Source organism: Anas acuta, chromosome W, assembly GCF_963932015.1.
Source record: "Anas acuta chromosome W, bAnaAcu1.1, whole genome shotgun sequence".
In the NCBI taxonomy this organism is placed as follows: Eukaryota; Metazoa; Chordata; class Aves; order Anseriformes; family Anatidae; genus Anas; species Anas acuta.
In genome coordinates this window covers 10,958,296-10,974,404 of record NC_089016.1, presented here as the reverse complement: position 1 = coordinate 10,974,404, position 16,109 = coordinate 10,958,296, and positions in this window count along the sequence as shown.

Below are 16,109 nucleotides of genomic sequence, written 5' to 3'. Positions count from 1 at the left end.
CTGTCACTCCAGAAGTACAGGTGGGTTCCGCCTCTTTCTAGCTTGATGGCATTAGGGTACTCTGCGCACCGGTGTCCAGTAGAGCCTGATGCATTTGTGGGTCTGATGTGCCAGGCCATTAAATATACCCAGTCCAGTAAACCCGATTCTCCCTTTCCTCCCTGCCTCCCCCTGACTTGAAGCAGGACCCCTCTAGTCCTGCTCATGGTATTCACTACTGTGTCTGGTAGACGGCCCAATGGGAACACGTGCTGCCATAGCACAGTAATCCCATGGGGCAGGGGACAGTAAAGGACACATTTGGGTGTGGAAGGTGGGGCCCAGCAGAGACAAGGAGTCAAGGCAGTGGGGTGGGGGAGGCGAAGAGAAACAGCCCAAGGGGTGGTGCTGCTTGTGAGGACACGTTTGTGGCAGCAGCATGAGTGGGCAGCAGCTGTGCGCAGGGGAGGGGAGGCCAGGAAGCACATGCCAAGAGCGCTGCTGCCAGCAGAGCCAAGGCCGGGGCCGAGCCCAAGGGCAGAGGCAGGCCTAGGGCAGGGGGCTGCAAGGGCCATGCTGAACTCCCTGCCCCTGCAGCAGCCGCCCTGGCCCTCGGCCTCCTCTCCCCTGTCCCTGCAGCTCTGGGCTCCCTTGGCGCTGCCCTGGCTCTGCAGCACCAAGCCCTGCTGGGAGCCCTCCCCTGCATGCTGCCACCGCTCCCTGATGCTGCTGTTGCCCTCTGCTGGGCACTGCCCAGCCCAGCCCAGCCCCTCCTCACCTCTCCCCACCTCCCTGCCCTGTCCCCAGCCCAGCCCATCCCAGCCCAGCAGCCCAGGCTGGGCTGGCCCCAGGGCAGTGCCCACCACAGGTTGCTGTATGGCTCTGGGCACGTCCACCACAGCCCCAGCCCCTCGCAAGGCACCACAGCTGCTGGCACAAAGGTGGTTCTGGGCCTCCCCAGCAGCCCCCGTGCTGGGGCCAGCCCCGTCTCAGGAGATGGAGGTCCATGAAGCTGCAGGAGCCCTGCTCTCTTGCCTGGCAGATCCCCAGCACACAGTGCCTGTGCCCCGCAGGGCCAGCCCCTCTCCCCAGGCCAGCACAAGAGGCCTGGCCCAGTCACAGAGCAGCCTGCCCCGAGCAGGGGCCTGCACAAAGAGCTTTCCCTTTGCCCTTTCCCCATCAGTGCAGGCCCAGCAATGCTGCCTTGATCTTCCCCAGGGCCATCCCTGCTCCCAGAGAGCCTTGTCCAGGGCAATGTGTCCATTCTGGCCTGGCCAGCCATTGCTGCTTCCCTCCCCATGCTCCCCTCAGGGCCCCGAGCTGGCGGTGCTGCCGTGAGAGCCAGGGGCTCTGGTGTCCTGGGACCCCCGCGGGTCTCCCTCCATCTGTGCTGATCAGGCTGGGCAGCAGACCCAACTCCATGGGGATCTCTGTTGCTGAGCCCCATTCCATGTGTGCTGATGGCTCAGCAGCACAGGGCAGTGCTGGGCAGGGCCATGGGGTGTCTCTAAGGGCACAAAGGGCAGGCGAGTGTTGCACAGACCTGGTCCATGAGGCCTCAAAAAGGTTATCCTCAATTACTCTACACTCTTAGGGGCCTTTGTCTGTTGGCACATCACCACCACTCCTGCCATGGCAGAGCTGTCCTTAGCCCATGGACTCCTCAGATTCCCCTTTTCATTTACCAGGCTCTTATTTGGATGGCCATTAATTTAATGAGGTTCTAATCCCTACCAACTCAGCATTGCATGTTCTCCCTGCAGATTCCCTGACATCTCCTGGCAGCTCCAGATTCTTCTCCAGGCTAGCAGTGGCCATGAGCCCCACTGCAGGGGGGCAGTGCCATGCAGATGAGTCCAAGACCAGTTGCTGTCAGGGGCTGCCATAAAGCTCTTGGTCAGGCCCTTGATCCCTCACAGACTGTCCTTGCACTTCAAGTCTATGTCCTTCACTCCAGGAAGTCCCAAATAAAACCCCGTTTGTAACTGTGGTGCTAGCAGGGAGGCAGCCATGACAAAGGGCTGCACAGTGCCTGCTGCTACCTGCAGCCACAGGGATGCCACTGTAGAGACAACAGGACTGTCACCAAGGTACACGAGATATCTGGGCTTACCCAGAGAAAAAGCCAAGCCTTGTGCCTCCTGCTGTGCAGTCATGGACTCAAGCAGAAGGGACAGGACAACCCATATGGGGGCCTTCTTTCTGCCTGGGTCCTCCTGGCTCTGGAGGCAGAGGGGATCCCCCACTCAGCATGCCAAGCAGGTGCCTTCTGCTGGCCTAGCAGGGCCACTGCCAGATGTCAGCCCAAAAGTGCAGCTCCCAGGGAGAAGTCAAGGTGACCTGCCACCTCCAGAAAGAAGTGACCTCCCAGTCCCTTTCTGTGACACGTTCCTGCTGCTGCCCTATCAAGTGCAGAGACAGAAGTGACCTCACAGTCACTGCCACAGTCACATTGCTCCTGCTGTGGCAGGAGATCCTGAGGCAGAACTCAACTCTCCCTACTCCCTTAGGGACTAGGGCTCACTTTTCTGGGTTAGAGAGTAATCAGAGGTTTATTGGGCATGTTTGGTGTTCTTCTGTGGTTAGGGTATGGGCAGGCTCTGTGGTTTAGGTCATTTTAAGGTCTGCCAAGAATCCTAGGGATCAATAGAGCATTTTAATCCTAGTATCCAGGTGTCGTGGTTTAACCCGGCCGGCAGCTAAACACCACACAGCCGTTCGCTAACCCTCCCCCCTCCCTCTCTAGGATGGGGGAGAGAAATGGAAAGTGAAGCCCGTGAGTTGAGATAAAGACAGTTTAATAAGATAGGAAAATAATTATAACAATAATAACAATAATAATAATAATAATACAATGATGATAATAGTACTACTACTAATAATATGTACAAAGAAGTGATGCACAATGCAATTGCTCACCACCTGCTGAGCGATGGTCAGCCTACCGATGCTCAACGTAACCCCGAGCAGTCCGGCCCCCTCCCCCGGCTAGCCACCCCTATATATTGTTTAGCATGACGTCAGATGGGATGGAATACCCCTTTGGCTAGTTTGGGTCACCTGTCCTGGCTCTGTCCCCTCCCAGCTCCTGCTGCACCCCCAGCCTGCCTGTTGGCAGGACAGAGCAAAAGGCTGAGATGTCCTTGGCTTGGTATAAGCACTGCTCTGCAACAATTAAAACATCGGGTTGTTATCAGCACTCTTCTGATCCTAAGCCAAAACACAGCATTCCACCAGCTACTAGGAAGAAAATTAATTCTGTTCTAACTGAAACCAGGACACCAGGGAAGGCATTTGTGTGAGTAAGAGAATAAAGGCAAGGGAAAGGGGCTATGGGATGGGTTTTGCTTGAAGGGATCCTTTGAATTCAAGCATTAGAGTAGGGGATTCCCGTCAGAGTGTTGGAGTAGCATTTAGGTTTCTGGATTAAAATTACTGCCTAAATAAGGTAAGGGCCATACATGATTCTTTTACATCAGCGTTACTATAGCATCAACATTACATGCACCCTCTTACCTCTATGAAATCATTAATTTCTGTTGGCCACGCTCATTTTCAAACCCCAAATTCTCACATCTCTCTTGTCCAGGCTTCTCCTAACCTCCCCGTATCTTACTGGGGTCAGCTTTCTGATGACATTCATGATCATAGAGTATCTTTATCACCTCTGTTGGCTCTTCCATTCCTGGGAAAGAAGTAGCATTGTAGTCAGGAGGGAAAAGGACACATGGGTCTTTAGGAAAATCCTGCACAATGCGCCCATCAGCTCTGCACCTCCACAAAACTGTGCTTCCTACCTACTTGTTTTGTTTCCCAAATGTCTTCTGTGGATCCAGGGTTCCTTTTCCCAGGCCCTCTTACATGTTTCAGTTTTGGATGTGCAGGGATGGGATAAGGAAAGCCAAGGCACGGATGGAACTGAGCTTGGCAAGGGATGCAAGGGATAACAGGAAGAGATTCTAGAGATACATGGCTCAGAAAAGAAAGGCCAGGGAGAGTGTACCACCTCTGATGGATGAGAAAGGTGAACTGGTAATGACAGGCATGGAGAAGGCAGAGGGATTCAACAACATCTTTGCCTCAGTCTTCTCTGCCAGTCAGGCTTCACAAGTTTTTCACTTCCCTGAACCCATAGATGGAGGCTGGAGGTGCAAAGTCCCACCCACTCTAAGTGAAGAGCAGGTTTGAGACAACCTGATGGAACTCAACAAGTACAAGTCTATGGGGCATGATGACTTGCATCCCAGGGTCCTGAGGGAACTGGTTGATGTAGTTATCAAGCCTTTCTCCATCATATTTGAAGAGTCCTGTCAGTTGGGTGAAGTCCCTGCTGACTGGAAAAAGGAAAACATCACTCCCATTTTTAAAAAAGGATAGAAAGGAGGACCCAGGGAACCACTGAATGGTGAGCCTCACCTCTGTGCCTCAAAAGATCATGGAAAAGATCCTCCTGGAATCGATGTCAAGGCACATGCAAGACAAAAAGGTGATCCGAGAAAACGAGAATGGCTTCACCAAAGGGTAAATGGTGCCTGGCCAATCTGGTGGCTTTCTACAATGGAGTGACCACATCAGACAACAAGAGAAGACAGACCTATGTCATCTACTTGGACTTCTGTAAGAGCATTGACACTGTCCCACATGACATCCTTGTCTCCAAATTGGAGAGATACACATTTGATGGGTGAACCATTCAGTGGATAAAGGAGTTGGCTTGAAGGTCACACCCAGAGCGTGGTGCTCAACGGCTCTATGTCCAAGTGGAGGCTGGTGACAAGTGTTGTACCTCAGGGGTCTGTCCTGGGGCTGGTGCTGTTTAATATCTTTATCTGTGACAGACAGTGAGATCGACAATGAGACAGTACATTCTGCACTTGTAGCCCAGAAGACCAACTGCATGCTGGGCTCCATAAGCAGAGGAGTGGCCAGCAGGTGGAGGGAGGTCACTTCTACTTCTACTCCTTGTACTCTGCCCGTGTGAGGCCCAACTTGGAGTCCTGCATCCAGGACTGGGCCCCCAGCACAAGAAGGGTGTGGGTCTGTTAGAACGGGTCCAGAGGAGGGCCACAAAGATGATCAAGGGACTGGAGCACGTCTCCTATGAAGAAAGGCTGAGAGAGCTGGGGCTGTTCAGCCTGGAGAAAAGAAGGCTCCAGTATGACCTCTTTGTGGCCTTTCAGTATTAAAAGTGTTGTATAAAAAGATGGAGAGTGACTCTTTGCTCAATTAGATAATGATAGGACAAGGGGGAATGGTTTTAAGCTAGAAGAGGGAAGATTTATCTTAGAGGTTAGGAGAAAATTTCTTCGATTAGTGGGTAGTGAGTCACTGGAACAGGTTGCTGAGAGTCCTTAGAGGTGCCCCATCCCTGGAGCTGATCAAGAGCAGGTCAGATGATGCCCTGGGCAATCTGATCTCATGGGGGGCATCCCTGCTTATGGCTGGGGGGTTTGAACCAGATGACCTTTAAGGTCCCTTCTAACAGGAGCCATTCTCTGATTCTATGGTCTCACTAGCTATACCTCAAGCATGACTCCCATGCCATCAGCCTTCCTGTGGCCTATCACCTGAACAGAAAATATGGTGCCTAGCCATCATCTTCAACGCCATTTGCATACTTCTGCCCTTTATGGTCCCTATCTGTGCCACATTCCTCCTTATGTCAGCTCCAGAGACAGAAGTGACCTCCCAGCCTCCTTCCCAGCCATGTGCCTCCTGCAGGCCCAACAGATCCAGAGGCACACCTGACCTCATCCCAGCATTCCCAGCCAGCTCCTCCTTGTGGCCTCTGATCTGATCACATACCTGTCACCTCACATGCCTCTTCCAATGCCATGGGACTGCTGCAGGACCTCACAGTCCCTGTCCTGCCCTAAGGGGACAAGCAGCTGAGGTTATGGGTTGGAGTGGGGTTGAAGCTGAGATGTTCTGTGTGCATGGTGGTGGGCTTTGGGGGTCAGATGATCATTTTAATGTTTAGGAATTAAAGTTCACCCTACAGGGTTAAGGGAATGGCAACGGTATCAAAAGAGGGATTGGTGTTCTTCTCAAGGTGCCTGCTCAGGATCTGAGATAAGGAGAAGTTTTGAGGGTTTTAGTTTAATTTGGTTAGAGAGCTATCTTTAAAGCTGGCATTTTCATCAATCCTTAGTTAGTCTTAATCATCCTTCCGTTTACCCTTCTTGTAGAAGATGCCTTTTCAAAATCCTGACCAACACCTCTCCTTTATCTGGCCTTTCCAAGGTCTTTGAGAGAGGTCTTATAACAATGTCTGCAGCTCCACCAACACCTCTCTCACCATTCCCACACCACCTCTATGCAACCTGAGGAGTGACTGGGAGGATGATGTTTGTTTGGGAAAGGGTTTCATTAAAATCTCTGAGGAGGGCTGTTATGGGCTTCACACAGACATTGATGGCAGTATCATAGAAAACAGTGACACTTGTGTAGACATAAGAGCAGGTGGATAAGGCCTTGGGCCTGTCAACACAGGACGTACACACATGAGAATTGCATGAGAAGGAAGAGGAAGATTGGATCCAAAATGTAGATTATGAAATCAAAGACCATGAGTATCACCATGGCACTGCAGGACAGCTCCAGCAATGGGGGAAAACCACAGAAGGTGTCTATGACACTGGGGCCACAGAACTGTAGCTGGGAGGAGGAGAAAGAATTCCTGTACATGAGAGAAATTCCCCTGGTTCAGGTACAGCTTCCTTCTGAGTCAGGCCTTCCAATTCTTGAGCCTTGCAGAGAACAGGGATGGCATACAGCCCAGGGCTGACCGTAGAACATGGCCCCCAGCAGGAAGCACTGCAGTCATGCAGAAGGTGCAGCTGAGAGTGCTGCCACCTCTGAGCAAAGAGGGTGCTGTCCCCAGCCAGGAAGCTGGCCAGCATCAGGCGCAGGGTGCTGGAGCTGTGCAAGGAGGACAACTCTCCCCCAGAAAGAAGGCCATGGGCATCTGCAGGTGTTTGGTGTCAGGCACAAGCATATTGATGAGGGTGTTCCACATCCCAGTAACCGTGCTGGTCAAGTAAGAGAGGAAGAAGAGATTAGTGTATGGGTAGAGGATCTCCCAGATAGGAAATTGATGAGCTGGTTCATCCACTGGAGAACCAAGGTGTAAATGTAGAGCTTGGGAGCGTGCTTTAGTGATGGACTTGTCAGCACTAAGGTAAATTTGCCTGACCTGGGTTACACGTCCCGGAGTAGTGTCAGGCACAATGCAATTCTTTTTTTCTTTTGCATCTATAGCACAGCAAGTAGGACTTTGCCCTACTCTATTGACTGGATAGGTCCTCTTACTTTACTCAATTTAGTTTTTTGTGTCTGGAAGGGGCAATTTCCCAAAAGAAGCCAATCTCATGAGTATAGCTAGAGAAAATTGAAGATACATTTTCTTTAGATTTCATCCTGAGTTTTCCACAGAAGACCAAAGAGATACCATGGATATCTAGGTGTCTACTGCGATTCAAACTGAATTTCTCAGATTCCAAAAGTCATTTCAATTTTATTTTATTTTATTTTATTTTATTTTATTTTATTTTATTTTATTTTATTTTATTTTTGGTTTTATTTTATTGTTGGTTTTATTTTATTTTATTTGTTCTCAAGGAACCGAAGTTGTCTTAGAAAGGGCTTCATGTGTGGGCTGGGCTGCATTTACAGGGACAAAGACCACTGCTGGCAGGGATGGTGTCTGACCTCCAGACTCTGCTTCTCCTCCAGAAGAAGGTCTCCAAAGAAGTCACCCTGGATGAACAGCAATAGGAGAATGATACTCAAGACTGAAATGCAGCAAAATTCAGCCTTTAAAAATATAAAATATTTTTTATTAGCTGCTTTTTTAAATTTTCTTCCTTAAGTACACCATGCAAGCTCTGTAATTAGCTATACAAGGCATGAAGGCTTGAAGAAACTTTTGAAGAGATGTTAGGAGTTTCTGCATTTTAATGAGTTCCATGGTGGATTTTGGTGCTCAGTCTAAGAAGCTCAGGTACTGAGAGGAGAGTGATGCAACCACTTGAGCAAGTAAAGTCAGAAGGAAAGGCTGAAGTGACTTGGAGTATTAATGGGCCCCACTGAGGGCTGTTACTAACAAAGCCTCCCCAGGGCCTTGTTAGGGCAGATAATTGGAGGCCATGGTTACAGACAGGCAAAGGCACTGTGCTGAGAAAAGTCTTGGTTGGTTTTAGTGAAGAAGAGCCAAGGCCTGACCCCTAGAACTGTGAGAGGAGATTCCACACTCCCACATCTACCTCAAGGCTGTTCCTGGGGTCTGTGGGATGTGATGGGCAGTGTGATGCCATGAGAACACTGGTGTGACACCTCTGAGGAGCTGCACAGGGTTGCAAGGAATTGATGAGGCCTCATCACAACGAATATAACATATTTCCTCATAAGCTCTAGCGAAGGGGACAGAAACCTCAGGGCTGTTGGGCCTGCCATTTCTACCAGTACCCTCTGACTTCTCCTCTGCAGGCTTTCCTTTGTTGTCCCATAGTCTGACCTATTTCCTTGCAGTCTGCAGACACCCATCTCTGTTCACCACGTTGCTTTCATCCCTTGCTTTCACCCATGTCTCGTCAGCCCTCACCAGATGTTCCTTGAAACACAAAGCCATGGTCTGATCAGAGGATGACCTCTGGCACAACAGCACGACCCTTTGAGGAACATTTCTTCCTCCTTCTGGACAATGCGTAACTTCCAAGGTACACTTTGTTGAAGTTTTTTCTTCTGCTCTTTCCTATTGCCAAAGGAAGCTCCATCAGGGTGGAAACCACTCCTGAAGTAGGCATCCCAACCCAGCAGGCTCCTTGCAGCCTGTCAGCCAACCAGACAAAAGTCACCTCAGCAGCAGCTTCCAAGCCAGGGGCCTGCTGCTGGCCTTGCAGCTTCTTGGCTAGACACAGCCAAGCCTTGTGCCTGCTGCTGCCCAGTCATGGACTCAAGCAGAAGGGACAGGACATCCCGTATGGAGGCCTTCACACACAGACACACACACACACAGACACACACACACACACAGAGAATTTCTAGGTTAAACAGAGCATTTCAGTGCTAGGATTAAGGGCAGGGATCAAGGTAAACAAAAGAGTTAGCATAAGGGAAAGAGGCTATGGGCTGAGTTTTGGCTTCAAGGGATACTGTGAGCTCTGGCATTAGAGTAGTGGATTCCTGTCAGGGTGTGGAGTAGCATTTAGGGTTAGGGATTAAGTTTACAGGTTGAGACATTGGAAGGGCCTCACATGAATTTTTGAAGTCAATGTTAGAACAGCATGAACATTACCTGAACATTTTTTCATCTTCCAAATCATGAATTTCTGCTGCCCTAGCTCCTCTTCTGTCCCCTAAATCCCAAATCACTCCTAACCAGGGTTCAGCTGACCTCCCCATAGCAGTAATCTTGTTGGGATCAGCTTTCTGATGGCTTTCATGATCTCAGAGCATCTGTCTCACCTCTGTTGGCTACTCCATTCCTAAGACAGAAGTGGCACTTAAGGCAAAATGGAAGAGGACACAAACATGTCTAGGAGCACCTTGCACAATGTGCCCAGCATCTCTGTACAACCACAGAAGTGAGCTTCCTGATGTTAAGTTTTAGTTCCAGAATGGCTCCTACTGATCCAGGCTAACTTCTCCCAGGCCCTCATGCATGCTTCACTTTCCCCCAGGGATCTTGGAGGCACTGGCTGCCTCTGTGAAGAAAACTGAAAGCAGCCGTGGAGGATGACTTTAGGCAAAAGCTGAGATCTCTGACATGACAACCAGAGGTGCTGCTCTGCAGAGCGAGGGGGCTGTAGTGCCCGGGGCATGGGGGTACTCTGCAGAGCCATGATGGGCGGGGCCGTGGGGTGTCTCTCAGGGCACAAAGGGCAGGCGAGTGCTACACCAGACCTGGTCCAGGATCCTACAAGGTGGGTCTTCACTGTTACTTTGCAGTCTTACAGGCCTTCCCCTGCTGGCTCTTCACTGCCTCCCGTGACATTGCAGAGACCTGCTTAGAACAAGGACACCTCAGATTTACTTTTCCCTCTAAAAAACATACCTAAAATTTCTTCCTTGGATGGTCACACATTTTACAAGGTCCTAATCACTACCCACTGAGCATATTGTCCCTGCAGATCCCCTGACATCTCCTGGCAGCTCCAGATTCCTCTCCAGGCCTGCATCCGCCATCAGTCCCACTGCAGGAGGTGCAGCCCCATCGAGATCAATCCAGTTGTCTATTTAGGGAATTGCCACCATAAAGAGAGCACTTGGTGCAGCTCTTGATCCCTCACAGAACACCCTGGGACTTTTTAAGGCTGAACTCCACAAAGATGCCCAGGAAACAGAAGAGCAGGGAGCAACCCCTTGGCTGTGTTCCTGGCAGCAGCTTTGGAAGAAGTGTCTGGGCTTGTGGGTTTGCCCTGAGCAAAACCCTCTTGTTACTGTGGTGCTAGCAGGGAGGCAGCTGTGACCCAGGGCTGCACTGTACTCGCTGCTGCCTGCAGGAATTGGGATGCCACTGTAGAGACAACAGGACTGTCACCAAGGTACACAAGATCTGATGGCTTATCCAAATAATAGAGAAAAGGTGAAAAATGTGGAGACCAAAAGGGAGCAGCAGTGAAAAGGCCACGTTCTGCTGCTGGCCATGGCCATGGCTCCAGGGAAGCAGCAGCCCTGACCCGACCTCCATCTGACACCAGGGCTCCTGGTCCTGAGCCCCTCCTGCATGCTGGGGCTCCTCCCCCAGCTCCAGAGGGGATGGGAAGAGAAGGAAGCTGATAACAATGTAGTTCTGATTTATTTTTTTTTTATTGTGTTTATCTACATGGTAAGCCTGCTTCTTTAAGTAAGTAGAAGATTAAGTCATTTTAAATGAAAGAAAAATATAATAGCAGGTTAAGGATAACGTTTTTTGAACCAAAACAAATAATTTGAAGAAAACATTTATAGGGAAATATAATAACAAAATTTCTTCCTCACAGTTCATGAAATATTCAGGGGACTCACAGTCATTATTGCTTCCAAAAAAGCAGGTTCCCAAAGACTTTCTTTAACGCATTCTTGAGCTCCTGGTTCCTCATGCTGTAGATGAGGGGGTTCAGTGCTGGAGGTACCACCGAGTACAGAAGTGCGTCCACCAGGTCCAGGGATGGCGAGGAAATGGAGGGGGGCTTCAGGTAGGCAAATATGGCAGTGCTGAGAAACAGGGAGACAACAGCCAGGTGAGGGAGGCACGTGGAAAAGGCTTTGTGCTGGCCCTGCTCAGAGGGAATGCTCAGCACTGCCCTGAAGATCTGAACATACGAAAAAACAATGTAAACAAAGCAACTGAATGCTAAAGAAAGACTAAACAAAAGTGTCCCGACTTCCCTGAGGTAGGCATCTGAGCAGGAGAGCTTGAGGATCTGGAGGATCTCACAGAAGAACTGGTCCACAGCATTGCCATGGAAGAGGGGCAGGGAAAATGTGTTGGCCGTGTGTAGGACAGCATTGAGAAAGCCACTGCCCCAGGCAGCTGCTGCCATCTGGGCACAAGCTCTGCTGCCCAGGAGGCTCCCGTAGTGCAGGGGCTTGCAGATGGCAACGTAGCGGTCATAGGCCATGACAGTGAGAACATAAAACTCTGCTCCAATGAAGAAGGCTAAAAAGAAGCCCTGTGCAGCGCACCCTTGATAGGAGATGGCCCTGTTGTCCCAGAGGGCATTGGCCATGGCTTTGGGCAGAGTGGTGGAGATGCAGCCCAGGTCGAGGAGGGCGAGGTTGAGCAGGAAGAAGTACATGGGGGTGTGGAGGCGGTGGTCACAGGGTACGGCGCTGAGGATGAGGCCATTTCCCAGCAGGGCAGCCAGGTAGATGCCCAGGAAGAGCGCGAAGTGCAGGAGCTGCAGCTCGCGTGTGTCTGCGAATGCCAGCAGGAGGAACTCGCTCACTGAGCTGATGTTGGGCATTTGCTGTCTTTAGACCCAGTTGTCTGTTGAAGAAAGAAGACAGAACAAAGTTAGAAGAGGCTTCTCTGAGGAAAACTTACTGCAAGAATTAGAGCACCCACCAGCCTGAGCCTCTCTCTTTGCAGGAGAACCTTTCCACAGCTCTCTTGCTTGAGCTTGCAGAGGAGTCCATGCTGCTGTTCATCAGGGGGAAGCAGGGATATGGGGGAAACTCGTTCTGTCCACTGATCAGGTCATTGGAATTTACAGTGCTGTTTCAAACAATTCATCTCAATGCAGAACAGAGCTTCAGATGCCACTGCTGAACACTGCTGTTCTCAGATGCCCTGTGCCACCCCTCTGTGACCTGCAGGACCACCCCACTCAAGTGTTTCCCTGAGAAGAAACAGCAGACAGCTGAGAGCAGAGAAGCCCCATTCCAAGTGCAGCTGGACAGAAACCTCACCTTGTCTGTGCGTTGTGAGCAAGTTCTCAGCTCTTCCCTCCTAGCAAGAGGTGTAGAGGTCATTGCACTTAGTGCACCTCATTGCAGCTTCCCACAGACAGCCATCCAGCAGCACGGACATGGCCTTTGCACAGAGGTGTCTTCTCCTTGGGGCACCTGGGTAACACAAGGGTGCCACGAGAGAGCTGCATCCTGCTGGAGAGCAGCCTGTAGCCCAGGAGGATGCCCAACAGAAAGCTGGATATCGGAAAGCTGGAGTGTCCCATATCCCAGCTGCACCCCTGCAGGGTCTGGAGGAGGTTTGGCCACTCTGCTCATGGCCGCCCAGGGGCACCTGCCTTAGGGCACTCCAAGGGGCTTCTGCCAGAATTCCTCACCTTGCAGGGCAACCCAGCAGGACTCTCAAAGCCTACTGCATTGCCCACTGTCCTCCCAGAAACAAGACCCAGCAGGAGACCCTTCAAGGAGCTGACGCTGCATGGCCCTGCAGCCAGACCCTTACCTTGTCAAGGGCTGTGCAGGTTTCTCCTGCAGGCAGCTCTCAGCATCCTCCCACTGCTAACTGCTTTCAGCCCCTCTCTCCTTTTCTTCTCTCTGTGTCTCTGCCTCTGTGTCTCTTTCCTGCTGCGCTGTGCACAGGAGCTGCTCCTGGGCACAGCTGTCTCTCTGCACCAGGGCCCTCTTGCCACGAGCTCTCTCTGTCCCATGAGCCTGGCCCAGCTCAGCAGCACAGCACCAGCCCAAGGCACTGCAATCACCCCTCTGGGGGCTTGGCTGATGAGCCCACGAACCTCAGGCACTCAGAGACAATTGAAGACATCTCTCCAGAAGTGCAAGTCAGAGGCAAGTTTCCTGCAGTGTCCCCCTGAGGGCCAGCACTGACACAGCCTCCCTTGGAGATCGTTAGAGCAGAACCCTGGAGGCAGTGAGGACAAGGAGACAAAGGCAATGTGAAGGTGACACTGAAGTGTACATAAAGTGGCTTTGTTTCACTAAGTACCAGAGTACAGACAATAATGAATGATTTAAAATTTGAAAATACAGAAAAGGAAGATAAAATAGTAATTAACATTAACAACAACAATAACAATAGCAATAACAATATGTACAAGGCAAGTGATGCACCATGCAATTGCTGAGAAGCCCCTCACCGATGCTCAACCTGTCCCTGAGCTTTGGTCCCACTGACCCTGACCAGCCTGCATTGGGATTTCTTGTGCATGTCCCTTGACCTTAATTTCTTTTAGTGCAAAATCAGCTTTCAGAGGAAGTTGGAGTATTTTCTTCCCTTTCTCAAATACTCACTCTGCTGTGTCACCCCACCCAGTGATGCCATCGATGTAGTGCAGGTCCTCAGGAGCTTCCTCCTCTTCCAGGGCAGTCTGAATCATGCTGCTGGCATGCCAGCACTCAGCATTGCGGGACTTCATTCAGGCCACGATAGGCCTCTGTTAGTGCACTCGGTTGGTGCTATACTGACTCAGGTGCATGGCTGTGGTAGGGATTGGCACCAGCTGTCCTTCAGCCCTCATCAACCCCCCAAACAGAAGGGTCCTGTGAGAGACCAAGGCAAGGCAGACTACAGTATAATGTCCTCTGTCTCCAAGGCAGCTATGCCTAAAGCCCACCGATACCCTTTTGGGTCCCTGAGATACCTATCCTCTCCTGAAGCAGTCTCTTCCAAGGATGCACAGAGTCTCCGGGCCAGTGCCAATGGGGTGCTTTTGCCACTCCTTCCCACTTAGAAAACACTTCAGCCTCCAGTACAGTTCAGTGTTGGGATCCCCTTGTCACTGCCGACATACAAATGGGTTCGACCCTCTGTAGCTTGATGGCATTAGGGTATGCTGTGCAGTGGTGCCCACTAGCTCCTGATACTTCTGTGGGTCTGATGTGCAAGGTAATCAAATCCACACAGTCCAATAAACCCGACTGTCCCCTTCCTCCCCCTGGCTGGAGGCACAGCCCCTCTAGTCCTGCTCATAGTATTCAGTACTGTGTCTGCAGGACAGCCCGCTGGAAATTGGAGCAGCAGTTCTCTAAGAACCCTTTTTAGTGATTGTTTTTCCTTGCCACTCACACACCCATGCCTCTAGGCTGGAGGTAGGTTTTCCATCCCACTTTCTCATGTCCTCTCCATGGTCACACAGGTAAAACAACAGGGTGGCACACAGTGTGTGCCCACCATATCTCCTTTCCTGCCCTCTAATTCCAGGGAGGGCCCCGTTTCTCCCAGCACCAGAGCAGCATAGGGATAGGGATTGCATGATTACTGATGCTCTTATGACTTCTTTCTCTTCGTCCTCCTACTCACATGATGGCCCAGCTTTTCTGAAGCCTGCCTCATTTTCTGACTAACTGACTTTCACATCCACTGTTTTTTCTTGCATATAGGAGCAACTGATACAGACAGAGCTTGGTTTTCTGGCTCAGACACAGGGCCCAGAACAAGAGCTTGAGTTGCTGCAGGGAATTTTGCAGATGCTGTAGTGGCTGCAGGGTCTGTCAGAGGGGTTGGAGTGACTGCAGAGCTTTTCACAAAGGTTGGAGTGGCATTGATTGTGGCTCTGTAAGCACAGGCCAAGACCCAGCACACTGCAGTGGTATGTGTCTCTTTGGAAATGCCAGGGTGATAACACCTCCTTTTCAAGCATTTAACCATTTTTTTTTTTAGGATTCTGCATTTGCTGGGGGTGAAGTTCCAAAGCACTGGAGGTGCCGACTGCTGCAGGTGCCTGCCCAGATCCTCCCACACTCCCTGCCACTCCAAACTCTCCTTCCACCAGACAGATATCTGAATGGTATTCTTAAGTAGTCCTGAAACACATTCAGGAGACATAACAATAGGAGCATGCTGGTTTGACCATTCCAAGGATATTCAAAACTTTGAAGAGCCAGTGTAAATAGCCTGGAGGAGAAGGGTGAGGTCAAAGAGAAAGGGAGAGCGAACAAGTGGGGAAAAGTGTCCTCCCCTTGTCTCCCCATGGCTTGGTTTCCTGAGGAGAAAAGGTCCAGAGTGTAGTTCTTAATAGTTTCTGAGAGATGGCTCCCAAGGTATGTTGGCAATGGCAAAACTGAGTACAAGTACCAGATTAGTCTCATGACCAGGATTTTTATCATATCATAAGCCAGTGTTACACAACACATCAAAAGAATAAACTTGACGCAGCCATCAGAAAAGATAAACAGCATGACAGGGGAGACATACAGTAAGTAATGTGCTATGCAACACGATTCTGAAATCGAGCACAACAGATCTGAGCTTAGAAAGGAAGGAAGGAAGGAAGGAAGGAAGGAAGGAAGGAAGGAAGGAAGGAAGGAAGGAAAGAAAGAAAGAAAGAAAGAAAGAAAGAAAGAAAGAAAGAAAGAAAGAAAGAAAGAAAGAAAGAAAGAAAAAGAAAGAAAAAGAAAGAAAGATCAGCATTATGATCAGCAACTATTAAAATTAACTAATGCTTATAATAGCTTTCTTTTAATATGCTGTGGTCAGACCTGTCATTTGCTCAAAATTTGTGCTCCATGTTGGGCACCAAAAGCGTGTGGTTTGACCCGGCAGGCAGCTCAGCACCACACAGCCATTCCCTCACACACACACCCTGCTACACCCTGAGCAGATGCAGGAGAGAATGAGGAGGGGAAAAAAAAGATAAGATAAATAAATAAATAAATAAATCTTGGATTGAGATAAAGATAGTTTAATAGGACAGAAAGGGAAGAGAAATAATACAAAAAATGAT